We start from the raw sequence: 14,675 nt of genomic DNA on the forward strand, positions 1-14,675 counted from the left end.
ATTTAGTTCATTCGCGGAGAAAACTGAAAACAGCGTTTTTCACAATTTTTTGCCTTCAGCAGCAGATATGTAAATAACTAATCGCAGCAAATTGCTCAAATTTTAACGGTATATTCTCTAGGTATTTATTTAGCAGTGTCATCTTCCCGTTTTCAGAGATATTTATCTGTTATCGAGAAACACCCCAAAAACATGATTTTGTGTACCAAATCAGAGCCGCTGATTCCAAGATGGCTGTGCACAGATAATGTTCCTAAGATCCCGATCTCCATGACAATTAAAATTTTCTTGAAATCTGTATCCATTTCCGAGATACAGAGATTCAAAGTTACTCCATTTGTGCACGTAAAATACGCATGAGGCTAAAAAGTAATTTATAAAGCGACGTAGCACGGAGAAATATGCTGTAAAGCGTGTCGGTTATCATCAGAAGGGATCTGGGAAACCCATGTAGTACTGAAGTCCAAGTAAAATTTTTGTGCCCGGAAAATCCGCTCCGAGGAGTAAAATTAGTTTCGCTTTATTTCAGTTTCACATAAGGAAGCTATCAAAATTATACTGGTCCATAAGGTTCTCTTCATGTGAGTGATATACCCTTCTGTCGAAGCACACAAAAGGTAAATATGCTCTTGTTTATTTAAAAGACTCTGACTGAAAAGAGGGATACCGGCTGCATTGTTCAACATGTCTGAGCACCTTTACAAATTTTTCCAAAAATTTTGACATCCGAACATTTTGCGTTTTTTATGCAGTGAGAGGATGAGGCAGTGGCAGTGACAGAGATGGAGAAGTAATAAGTACTGGAAGATATTAGACAGTGGTTGTGTTGTAAAAAGGAGACAATGGCAATGTGACAGAAAGAGGAGGAACACAGTGGCAGTGGAAGATAGTTTACAGTGGCAGAACAGCGCTAGGAAAAGAGTGAAGAGACCGTGCCAGTGGGAGAGGAATAAAGAGAAAGTAGAATGAGTGAGAGCCAGTGTTAATGAGAGAGTGTATAACAATGACAACGAGGAAGAGAGAGATGACAGTGAGAAGAGACAGCAGCTGTGGGAAGGAATGAATGACATAGTAACAGTAAGGGGAAGCAAGAGGCAGACAGTGACAGACAAGACTGTAGTAGTAGTAGTAGTAGTACAGAACGAAGGGAACTGTAGCTGTGAGACCGCCCGGTGTGGCCGAGCGGTTCTAGGCGCTTCACTCTGGAATCGCGCGACCGCTACGGTCGCAGGTTCGAATCCTGCCTCGGGCATGGATGTGTATGCTGTCCTTAGGTTGGTTAGGTTTAAGTAGTTCTAAGTTCAAGGGGACTGATGACCTCAGATGTTAGTCCCATAGTGCTCAGAACCATTTGAGCCAATTTTGTAGCTGTGAGACAGGTAGTCAAGGAAGAATTCCTTTGCCAGGGAAGTATTTTTTTTTCCTTTTTACTGTAAGTGCTATTACTGCCCTTTTAAAATACAAGACAACACGGAACAGTTTCGATGCAGAGTGTAATGAATAATACTCTCACTAGTCCGGAATCGAATGCAAACAAAAATGCTGGCTTCTGTTATGTTTGTGATTATTAATGGACCGTGTTTTCCTTACAGCAGAGTTAAATAAGGCTGGACATCATTCCACAAAAGACGGCACGCTTATGAGGACGCTTATCAAAGCAGACTGTTTATATAAGTTTGGGGAGTGGGTTGTTCAATTTACACGTAGTAGAATAGTTAATACTTCATTGTGTTTATTAGCGGTTTCAGTGGTACTACTACGAATACTAACTGTTACGGAAATAGCACTCCAACACTGATGCTGCTACTGGTATTATTCGTATAAGTACAACACAAATACTCATTCTTGAATTTCCCTCCATCGTCAGACAGTCTAATTCGAACACTGCTTATACGCCAGGAATATAATCAATTTCGGTACTTTCTCGGCGGACGGTTAGAAGCAAAATGTTTACCGTAACATACACTAGAAATGAATGCAAAGAAAAAATGCATAAAATGTGGGGAGAAGTTCCCACCGGGTTAAGCTGTCTGCATATATTTCGGTATATTTCGTCGTGACGTTGCCATTGTGATTATATCCTAAATTAAGTGAACAAACCGCTATTTTCCCGTCTTGTGTCTAATTCACGGTATAATCATACAAAATGTCAACAGATGTCGGTACAATCGTGTTCTGCACGGAAGATGGCATTATAGTCAACGGAAAATCAAGTCAACGACGACGTCAGGGTACCTGTCAAACGGGGTAGTGTCTGAAGGGTTGCCCCACATTCACAATAGGTGTGTATACAGTCACAGAATAGACGCTTACAAGACACTCTGCAATTGAGGGCCGTAAGAAGAATGGAAGAATGACAGTCGCAAACTGTTGTGACCCAAAGGCTTAATGTGAATCGTTCTATTGTTTCTCGTAAGTAGCGACAATTTATAGAGACGGAAACAGTATCCCGAAGACCAGGTCAGGGCCGGCAACGTGTGAATCAAAAAGAGAGGACGTTATTTGGCTGTAAGGGGACGACGGCTCCGTCTTAGTACCGCACGGCAACTGGCACCTGACCTGCAGCATCCACTGGACGTGTTGTGTCGAGGCAAACGGTGTACAGAAGGCTTCGGCAGAGTGGCTTTTATTGTCGGAGACCCACTGTATGTGTACCTCTGATGCGTCTTCACAGAAGTGAAAGTCTAGAATGAAGTCGTCAACATGCCACCTGGACGGTCGAACGGTGGGCCAATGTTCTTTTCGCAGATGTGTTCCGATTTGGTCTGGAGAGTGATTCGCAACGCATCCGTATCTGGATGGAACGTGGAACCCGATTTCGAATCCAAATATTGTGGAAAGAGACCGATATCGAAGAGGATCCGTAATGGTGTGGGCAGGGATTATGCTGACCAGTGACTGTAGGAGGATACAAGATGATTTGGACAGGATTTGTGATTGATGTAAAGAATGGCAGCGAACTCTAAATATAGATAAATGTAAATTAATGCAGATGAATAGGAAAAAGAATCCTGTAATGTTTGAGTACTCCATTAGTAGTGTAGCGCTTGACACAGTCACGTCGATTGAATATTTGGGCCTAACATTGCAGAGCGATATGAAGTGGGACAAGCGTGTAATGGCAGTTGTGGGGAAGGCGGATAGTCGTCTTCGGTTCATTGGTAGAATTTTGGGAAGATGTGGTTCATCTGTAAAGGAGACCGCTTATAAAACACTAATACGACCTATTCTTGAGTACTGCTCGAGCGTTTGGGATCCCTATCAGGTCGGATTGAGGGAGGACATAGAAGCAATTCAGAGGCGGGCTGCTAGATTTGTTACTGGTAGGTTTGGATCATTACGCTAGTGTTACGGAAATGCTTCAGGAACTCGGGTGGGAGTCTCTAGAGGAAAGGATGCGTTCTTTTCGTGAATCGCTACTGAGGAAATTTAGAGAACCAGCATTTGAGGCTGACTGCAGTACAATTTTACTGCCCCCAACTTACATTTCGCGGAAAGACCACAAGATAAGATGAGAGAGATTAGGGCTCGTACAGAGGCATATAGGCAGTCATTTTTCCCTCGTTCTGTTTGGGAGTGGAACAGGGAGAGAAGATGCTAGTTATGGTACGAGGTACCCTCCGCTACGCACCGTGTGGTGGATTGCGGAGTATGTATGTAGATGTAGAACATGAAATTGTATGGGTGAATCGACAAGGTTTAACCGCTATCAGGAATCGTGAAAGATCTTGGGACCTCGTTTGCGATTGTTGGGAGGCGGTGTGGGCCCAGACTTCGTACTGGTGGACGATAACGCTACACCTCATAGAGCACAGGTGGTTGATGTTTTCTTAGGAACGGAAGATACTGCATGCATGGCGTGGCCTGCTCGTTCTCCCGATTTGAATCTCGTAGAGCATGTGTGGGGTGTACTAGGGAGACAGATTGCAACACGTCAGCATCCACCAGCCACTCTCCAAGACTTGTGAGACTTGCAGGAAGAATGGGCGTTATTGCTTCAACATTAGACTGAAGACATCACTCACAGCATGCACCGGCGTTTTCAGGCCTGTATTGCTGGGAAAGGTGGTCACACGCCATGCTGAGCCCATTAACCAATTGCTGGGATGCGTGTGCAAACCGTTAAATTGAAAATAAAAAAAAAAACGAAGAACATTTTTATTCACCGTTGTGCATGTAGAATTTATTTTGTTCTGCGTTCTTTTCATTGTTTCTACTAAACTATCCTGTGTGTGTGTGTGTGTGTGTGTGTGTGTGTGTGTGTGTGTGTGTGTGGCACCGCAACCTTCAACCCAAAACGTAGTGTAGAAGAAAGAGAAAACATGTCACTCAAGTCCACAAAGCACTTGCAAGTTACGGGCATATTAAATACGTATGTAAGTTATGTAACTAAACTTGTGAGATTCGAATTTGTATCACGATACATGAAATCATAAAACATGGAATATCGTTCGCAAAAAATTATTTTTGAAGAAAAATATGCAAAATACCAAATAGAAAAAGAGAACCGAGTTAAAAGCTCATCGCAAATAGATTATATGTGCTGGTTCGTACAATTTTCGGAAGAGGCGCTAGCATTGAAACTACATAGAGGTGCCCTATTTTCTTTCAATATTGTTAAAGTGTTAAAATCAGAATATGAACATAATGGGTTACAAGAATAGCAATTTGAAATTCGTACTTTAAGTTTCAGAAATGCATAATTTTGTAATAAGTATAAATAAGCCTTACGAAAACGTCTAGAGGTGCTACACCTATGGGATGGCTACCAACTTGCCTCATATTTGCGTCTAAGCTTGGACGCCATTAAGCAGGCTGACCTGGTGACATGCATGTCATGGAGTTGCGTTTCATCGTCCAGAAACCACAAACACCGCCGTCTCGAATGAGGAAACGGCCGCTGTCGTTCTGGGTAGCGAAATTAACTGTTTTTGGACGAGTGCTGCTCCATCCTGTCCATCCGTAAAGGCCTCGTGCGTAGACATTACCATAGTAACCGTAGTTTGATGTGCGCATTGTTGCCCGGCATAGCGGACAACAGTCGAGTGAGGCAGTTCTGTGCGACGTTGGCTAAAACATACATATCGCCTCCCAGCTATCTAAACAGTAACTGCTGCATCTTCATTTATACTCCGCGAACCATATTGCAGTGCGTAAGGGAGGGTAATTGGAATACCGCTGTCATTTCTACCCTTTTTCTGCTCCAACCACGAATCGTGCACCGTCAAAAGCCTCCAAATGGATTAGAAATTTTCCGATTTTACCCTCCATAGTAGTTTCGCAAGACGCATGCTGAAGGAAATAAATGATGCTTGACGCTTCTGTGAACCTGCCTTCTCGGATTTTAGCAATAAACCTCTCCATGATGAATAAAGCCCCTGCAGTAGCGTTGCCATTGGACTTTCGATAAGCAGTTTGCAACTGCTTAGCGAACTCGTGCGTGCTAAACGCTGCTCTTTATCTTTAATCTCGATTAATCCTATCTGATAAGGGTGTCATAACGACAAATGGCTTCCTTCGAGGAGAGGGGGAGGGTGAATTTCATTAACATTCTTCCAGTGAATGTTAGTCCAGTATTTGATTTATCTACAAGTTGCTTGATGTGGCCTTTCCACTTCAGATCACTCGGGATTTGTTATATTTTCCAATTGTGACTGTCGGTGATTGATTTCTATATACTCAAGCGCAGTAAGTCACATTCGGTTATGTTTCATGTTAATTGCACAGTTCTTTAACCAATCGTAGAACACATCTAGGTCCTCCTGCAATTCACTGTAACGCCTGTTTACATATATACAACAGCATTATGCGAATCCACCCTCGTAGATATTTTGACTATGCAATAGCCATTAGGTGTTTAGTGTTTTAACGGGTAGATTTTAAGGCTCAGAGCACTGCCTCCCGCGTGAGCCACAATTGAGCAAGACAATGCCACGCCTGTGGCGAAGAAGTGCTAGTGTTCTTTGCAGAAAGGCTCTGCTTTCCTGGCTTGGACGTTACATGTCGTCCATAGAAGTAGGCTGGTTTAGAAATAGAGGGCAAATTGTTAATTAGGAGCATCCACCAACCTTTGTGGACTCCATGCAAGCTACATACGAGTAGTGAGAGATTCCCCAGGAACAATCCCAGCCACTCTTTCATTCCAGGTAGTGACGTTTAGAGGCTTCGACTCGAGCACATCATATTGAATTCCGAGTGCTATAGATTTACATCTACTTACGCACTCCGCAAGCCATCGCGTAGTGTATGGCGGAGGATACTTCATATTAATAGTAATCAACTCCTTTCCTGCTCCACTTCCTGCCGCTGTGGCCGAGCGGTTCCAGGCGCTTCAGTCCGGAACCGCGCTGCTGCAACGGTCGCAGGTTCGAATCCTGCCTCGGGCAAGGATGTGTGTGATGTCCTTAGGTTAGTTAGGTTTAAGTAGTTTCTACGTCTATGGGACTGATGACCTCACATGTTAAGTCCCGTAGTGCTTGGAGCCATTTGACCCTGCTCCACTCGTAAATAGACCAGGGGAAAAGACCACTGACTATGTGCACCCGTACGAGCTTTGATATCTCGTATCGTATCTCTTCACGGTTCTTAAGCGAGACATACGTTGGTGGCATTAGAATCTTTCAGCAGCGAGCTGCAAATGCCTGTTCTGTACATTTTCGCGATAGTGTTCCGTGAAAAGAACGTCTTCCGTCCAGGGATTCCCATTTGAGTTCACGAAGCAACTTCGTAGTAATCGCATTTGTTCAAACCCACCAGTAACAAATCTAGCAGCCCGCCTCTGAATTGCTTCGATGTCTTCCTTTAATCTGTCCTGCTGGGGATGTCAAACGCTCCAGCAGTACTCAAAAATCGGTGGCACAAGTATTCTATATGCCGCCTCGTTTATATATGAATCACTTTCGTAAAATTTGTCCAATAAACTGAAGTCGACCATTCGCCTTCCCTGCTATCGTCCTTACGTGCTCGTTCCACCTATGTCGTTTTACAACGTTATATTTAGAGTTTTAATCGATGTGTGCAGCACATCATTAATGCTGTATTCAAAAATTACAGGATTTTTCCCCTATTCATCTCTATTAACTTACATTTTTATACATTTAGAGCCAGCTGTCATTCATTACACCAGATAGAATTGTATCCTTCTACAGTCACTCAGCGACTACAGTGTATTTGCTTCATTGGTTCACGGATGTCACGATGGATAGTATGAAAGGTGCATAATATTTCAACGAGACAGCTGCTCATCACCTTCAGGTGCATATTGACGTGTTGCTGCAGTGATCACCGATACATGAGCTGAGTACAGGCGCCAAAGGGTGGGCTATAACGTCATCTTAGACAAATCATAGAGCACGGCGACACGCAACGCCCCTGCCGGAGAAACAGGCCACGGTCTTCGCAAGCGCAATGCAGCCTAAGAGCAGCCGCAAATCGCGGCACAGCGCGCGCATGGACAGTGTTGGCGCCCAGTTTGAGTGTGCTGACTCGGAATTCCCGACTTTGTAGACTCGGATTTGTTCGTCTGCGGCCAAAGATGTCTTAGTGCCGCCAGTGCTGGTTCCCATACCTTGCTGAGTTGCAATCCTATGTCTCTATTAATCAGGTCGTTATTCAAACGTTTCGTTAATGATGGAGTCCCAGTACGTGGAAGCGGACGAAACGATCTTTGTCCCTCCGTAGTTCATGCTATGTCCCGTGTCAAGACAATGTTCAGCAACAGCAGAGTTAACCGTTCTCGCTAATCCAATGTGGTGTGACGTTTATGTTCAGCACATTATCTCTAACAGTGCGAGACGTCTGGTCAACGAATATTTCCTACGCTGGCACTGAATTTTGTATATCCCTGGTGTCCTTAGACCTATGTTGTCTTTAACAGAACCCAACATCGTTTGTACTCTCGCTGAAGGGTGTAACACACATTTTAGTTGAGTTTCTTGAACAGCCTTCCGATCTTAAAGAACACGCCGCCAACACAGGGTACAAAAACCATTTTCCTGGAGTTGTCCGTTTCTTCTGACTGTTCTTGAAGTTTAGCGCGTGTAGGTTGGAAACCACTACGAATATGTTTTTTAGAGTACCCGTTTTGTACAAACACAGAGCGAACATGGCTAAGCTCTCCTTATAAGGTCCCTTGATCTGAGATGACTGTAGCCCTATGAGCGAGAGTCCGTAATACGCCACTGCATTGAGACGGGTGATGGCAGCTCGTAGAGGTAACTCCTTATGAGTTGGTTTCGGAACACATTGTGACCCAAAGAACCATGTTTCCTTTCTGCGGTCCAGGACATGTAAGAACCGGAGGTCTCAATTTTTCTTCACTTTCATGTTGAAGCAAATGCTCGGTGGAAGGAGTTAAGGTGTTCCAGAAATGCAGGAATCGTTACTGTTGCACGTGGCCATACTGCAGATGTGTCGTCCACGTATCTCCAGAAATATGTAGGTTTCAACACCGCCGACTGAACTGCTTTTTCCTCGAAGTCATCCATAAAATGTACTGTACCTTCCCGTATACTACAGCGTCATCAGCAAACAGCCGCAGATTACTGCCCATCCTGTTCGTCAGATCATTTATGTGTGCAGAGAATAACAACGGTTCTATCACACTTCCGTGGGGTACTCCTGGCGATCCCTTTGTCTCTGATGAACACTCGCCGCCCAGGATATCGTACTGAGTTCAATTATTTAAGAAGTGGCTAAATGGCTCTGAGCACTATGGGACTCAACTGCTGAGGTCATTAGTCCCCTAGAACTTAGAACTAGTTAAACCTAACTAACCTAAAGACATCACAAACATCCATGCCCGAGGCAGGATTCGAACCTGCGACCGTAGCGGTCTTGCGGTTACAGACTGCAGCGCCTTTAACCGCACGGCCACTTCGGCCGGCTATTTAAGAAGTCTTCGAGACTTTGTCCATTATAAATAGTCTTGTGAAAGTCAGGTACTGTGGAAACAATGGGTTTGTTTGTAGATAACTTTTCTGCTACCAGTCACGATTTTCTTTTATTCATATTTTACACGAAGTGTTTCGGGAAATGATTCTCGTTTTCAAGTGCGTTTTCTCTGTGTAGTATGCCATTTTTACGTAATTGTTTTTAATGTATGAGATTCCTCTTTGTTTTGTTGATTTTAAGTTTTCTTATGGTGCATTTGTGCAGAGTCTCACACATGTTAAACATCACAACCAATTTTCTGTGCACAGTATGCGACAAGAATAACTTACAAAGATGAACTTCACACATCGAAAACATTACGCAAAAATGGCATAGTACACAGAGAGAGTGCACCTGAAAACGGGAATCATTTCCCGAAATACGTCGTGTAAAATATGAATAAAAGACTGTGACTGGTAGCAGAAATGTAAAATGTGTGTGAAATCTTATGGGAGTTAACTGCTAAGGTCATCAGTCCCTAAGGTTACACACTACTTAACCTAAATTATCCGAAGGACAAACACACACACATACACACCCATGCCGGAGGGAGGACTCGAACCTCCGCCGGGACCAGCCGCACAGTCCGTGACTGCAGCGCCCTAGACCGCTCGGCTAATCCCGCGCGGCGGTAGCAGAAAAGTTATTTATAAACAGTCCCATAGTCTTCGAGACAGTCACATATCTGGGAACGTATTCCGTATGCTCGGACCTTCAGTAGCAGTCTGCAGTGGGACACGGTGACAAACGCTTTTCGGATATCTAGAAATATGGAATCTGCTTATTGCCCATCATGTTTCGCACGATATCGTGCGAGAAAAAGGCAAGCTAAGTTTTGCACGAGCGATGCTGTCTACAACCTTGCTGATTTGTGGACGTGAGCTTTTCTGTCTCAGGGAAATTTATTATATTCGAGCTAAGAATATGGATATTTTGGATATTTGTGGTACGTTCCTGTGGGACCAAACTGCTGAGGCCATTGTTCCCTAGGTTTACTCACAACGTAATTCAACTTAAACTACCTAACGCTAAGGACAACCATGTCCACATACCCATGTCCGAGGGAGGACTCGAACCTCCGACGGGGAGAGCCGCGCAAAGCCTGGCAAAGCGCCCTAGACCACGCGGCGAGAATATGGTTCAAATGGCTCTGAACACTATGGGACTTAACAGCTATGGTCATCAGTCCCCTAGAACTCAGAACTACTTAAACCTAACTAACCTAAGGACATCACACAACACCCAGCCATCCCGAGGCAGAGAAAATCCCTGACCCCGCCGGGAATCGAACCCGGGAACCCGGGCGTGGACGAGAATATGTTCAAGGTTTCTGCAGCAAACCGATGTTAGGGATATTGGCCTGTAATTTTGCGGGTCCATTATATTGCCCTTCTTATGTACAGGAGTCATCTGTGCTTTTTTCCAGTCGCTTGTGAATTTGTACTGGATGAGACATTCGCTATAAGTGCAAGCTAAGTAAGGGGCCAGTGCCGTAGAGTACACTCTGTAAAACCGTAGTAGGATTCTATCCGGACCTGGTGACTACAGTTCTGTAGTCCTAGCCATTTTCTGTATTGTCGTGTAGCTAATCTGTGGTATTTTAGTCAATTTCAGTCACATGTTGACCTCATTGTATTTTAATTTTCAGTCAGCGCCGCCGGCCGCAGTGGCCGAGCGATTCTAGGCGCTTCAGTCCGGAACCGCGCGACCGCTACGGTCGCAGGTTCGAATCCTGCCTCGGGCATGGATGTGTGTGACGTCCTTAGGTTAGTTAGGTTTTAATAGTTCTAAGTTCTAGGGGACTGATGACCTCAGCTGTTACAGGGTGTTTCAAAAATGACCGGTATATTTGAAACGGCAATAAAAACTAAACGAGCAGCGATAGAAATACACCGTTTGTTGCAATATGCTTGGGACAACAGTACATTTTCAGGCAGACAAACTTTCGAAATTACAGTAGTTACAATTTGCAACAACAGATGGCGCTGCGGTCTGGGAAACTCTATAGTTCGATATTTTCCACATATCCACCATGCGTAGCAATAATATGGCGTAGTCTCTGAATGAAATTACCCGAAACCTTTGGCAACGTGTCTGGCGGAATGGCTTCATGTGCAGATGAGATGTACTGCTTCAGCTGTTCAATTGTTTCTGGATTCTGGCGGTACACCTGGTCTTTCAAGTGTCCCCACAGAAAGAAGTCACAGGGGTTCATGTCTGGCGAATAGGGAGGCCAATCCACGCCGCCTCCTGTATGTTTCGGATAGCCCAAAGCAATCACACGATCATCGAAATATTCATTCAGGAAATTAAAGACGTCGGCCGTGCGATGTGGCCGGGCACCATCTTGCATAAACCACGAGGTGTTCGCAGTGTCGTCTAAGGCAGTTTGTACCGGCACAAATTCACGAAGAATGTCCAGATAGCGTGATGCAGTAATCGTTTCGGATCTGAAAAATGGGCCAATGATTCCTTTGGAAGAAATGGCGGCCCAGACCAGTACTTTTTGAGGATGCAGGGACGATGGGACTGCAACATGGGGCTTTTCGGTTCCCCATATGCGCCAGTTCTGTTTATTGACGAAGCCGTCCAGGTAAAAATAAGCTTCGTCAGTAAACCAAATGCTGCCCACATGCATATCGCCGTCATCAATCCTGTGCACTATATCGTTAGCGAATGTCTCTCGTGCAGCAATGGTAGCGGCGCTGAGGGGTTGCCGCGTTTGAATTTTGTATGGATAGAAGTGTAAACTCTGGCGCATGAGACGATACGTGGACGTTGGCGTCATTTGGACCGCAGCTGCAACACGGCGAACGGAAACCCGAGGCCGCTGTTGGATCACCTGCTGCACTAGCTGCGCGTTGCCCTCTGTGGTTGCCGTACGCGGTCGCCCTACCTTTCCAGCACGTTCATCCGTCACGTTCCCAGTCCGTTGAAATTTTTCAAACAGATTCTTTATTGTATCGCTTTTCGGTCCTTTGGTTACATTAAACCTCCGTTGAAAACTTCGTCTTGTTTGTGTTCTAGGCGGTGGAATTCCAACACCAGAAAAATCCTCTGTTCTAAGGAATAAACCATGTTGTCTACAGCACACTTGCACGTTGTGAACAGCACACGCTTACAGCAGAAAGACGACGTACAGAATGGCGCACCCACAGACTGCGTTGTCTTCTATCTCTTTCACATCACTTGCAGCGCCATCTGTTGTTGAAAATTGTAACTACTGTAATTTCGAAAGTTTGTCCGCCTGAAAATGTACTGTTATCCCAAGCATATTGCATCAAACGGTGTATTTCTATCGCTGCTCGTTTAGTTTTTATTGCCGTTTCAAATATACCGGTCATTTTTGAAACACCCTGTAAGTCCCATAGTGCTCAAAGATATTTGAACCAAGTCCGCGCCAGCGTTATCCCGTTGTCGAATTCGAATCGTGTCCCTCGGGATGCATGAAGAGAGCTGGTGAAGTTGTGGGCTGTCAGTGCTGGTACGGGTACAGGATAGGGCGGCGGGCGGCGCTCCCGCGTGTGGAGTTAATGCGTTTCCCGGACTGCGCTGATGGCGATGCGCTGTCTGCGGCAGCACTCCAGGGGCCCGGCCGGCTCTGAGTGCGCCGCTCTCCGGTTTCAGGGCTGCATGCCGCGGACCACCACGTGATCCGGCCCAGCTCGTTTCCACAGAACGTCTTTCAGTTCTCTGAATCACTGATACTTTGCCGCAAATGCTTTACTTTGCGAGTTAAATGTTTCATATCTATCCTGAGAGCTCCCAGTTGCATTACCTTTGCTACTGTGAATGACACCGAGCGAGGTGGCGCAGTGGTTAGCACACTGACCTCGCATTCGGGAAGACGACGGTTCAATCCCGTCTCCAGCCATTCTGATTTAGGTTTTCCGTGATTTCCCTAAATCGTTTCAGGCAAATGCCGGGATGGTTCCTTTGAAAGGGCACGGCCGATTTCCTTCCCAATCCTTCTCTAACCCGAGCTTGCGCTCCGTCTCTAATGGCCTCGTTGTCGACGGGACGTTAAACACTAACCACCACCACTACTGTGAATGACAGAATGTCTGGATATTCGACTTAGCGTGGGATATCTGACACTCTTCTCATAGCGGAGGCGGTTTGTTGTTGGCTTTATTTACACAAATCACATTTTTCTGCCCCGATCATGTTTATTTCGGCAGAAAGCTACGATGTGTTGCTGTTGTGTGTCCCGTTAGGGTTAGTTGGCGACGTTCTTCCGAGGAATTTACTGTTGAGTTACGATCCAACAATTTCTGTGCTTTTATGTAATATATATTCAATGAAATAACCTGTTATTTACGCGAGGTGGGAATATTTATTCCCATATCTGATACGTCGATCACTAAATAAAATCAATAACGTCGCTTACGCTTAGTCACATCTATGTTTACACTCCAGCCACAAATGAGTGTACTTGTGAAATATTGAATTAGAACGTGGATATTATTATAATCTGCATTTGTTCAGTGCTCTGTGTGGAAGACGTTTGAATGAATATTCACACCATACAAAAAGATTATTTTATTGAATATATGGCATATAAACCCTAACACAAAAAACACACCACGAAGGATTTCTCCGAATGGGCCAGAAATTGGTAGACGTGATGTAAATCCACAGAATAGCAAATGAATACAATCTCAAAAAAATTGGATTATATATTAAAGAGCAAGAGCCTCAAAAACTGAGCAAGTCAGTACCTTGGACCGCCCCTGACCCTTATGCAAGCAGTGATTCGGCTTGGCATTGATTGATAGAGTTGTTAGATTACTTCCTGATGCATATAGTGCCAAATTCTGTCCAATTGGAGTGTTAGATTGTCAAAATTCCGAGCTGGTTAGACAGTCCTGTCCATAAAGCTCCAAACGTTCTCAGATAGGGAAAGGTCAAGCGACCTCGCTGGCCAAGATAGGGTTTAGCAAGTGCGAAGACAAGCAGTAGAAACTCTCGCCGTGTGTGGACAGACATTATCTTGCTGAAATGTAAGCACACAATGACTTGCATTGAAGGGCAAGAAGAAAACGAGGAATTAAATATCGTCGACGTGCCGCTGTGGTACAAGGGTGCTCCGGATGACAACCAAAGGGGTGCTGCTGGACCATCACTCCTGATTATCGATACGTATAGCGGGTGACATTCATATTGGTGTCCCCTTGTCTGGGGCATTTCCAGAGACGCCTTCGCTGGTCATCGGGGCTCAGTTCGAAGCGAGACTCATCACTGAATACAATTCTACTCAGTCAGCGAGATTCAGGCCGAAGACATGTCTGGAAACGCCTCAGAGAGCGGTGCGTTACCAACCTCACTGTCGCCCGCCGTATGTCCGGACAACCTGGGGTGACATTTCTTTTCGTAGCAGGACCTATTTGATCGTCATTGACAGCACCCTTACAGCACAACGGTACGTCGGCGATATTCTACGCCCCGTTTTGTTTCCCTTCGTAGCAAGGCATCCTCGGCTTACATTTCAGCAACCTAATATGCCTGCCCGCACACGGTGAGTTCCTACTACTTGTCTTCGTGCTCGCCAAACCCTACCTTAGCCAGCAAGTTCGCCGGATCTTTCCCCAATTGAGAAAGTTTGGAACATTATGGGCTGAGACCTCCTACCAACTACGGATTTTGTCAATCCAACGCGCCAGTTGGACAGAATCTGGCACGAGATCCCGCGGAGAACATCCAACAACTATGTCAATCAATGCCAAGACGAATAACTGCTTGCG

The 14,675-nt window shown here is 45.1% G+C and overlaps 1 protein-coding gene across 1 annotated transcript in view; it reads left to right on the forward strand.

The window, feature by feature from the left end:
* The window catches only part of LOC126249766 (uncharacterized), a 1,113,531-nt gene that overhangs the window by 564,564 nt on the left and 534,292 nt on the right, over window positions 1–14,675 (forward strand).

The sequence above is a fragment of the Schistocerca nitens genome, chromosome 1 (assembly GCF_023898315.1).
Source record: "Schistocerca nitens isolate TAMUIC-IGC-003100 chromosome 1, iqSchNite1.1, whole genome shotgun sequence".
In the NCBI taxonomy this organism is placed as follows: Eukaryota; Metazoa; Arthropoda; class Insecta; order Orthoptera; family Acrididae; genus Schistocerca; species Schistocerca nitens.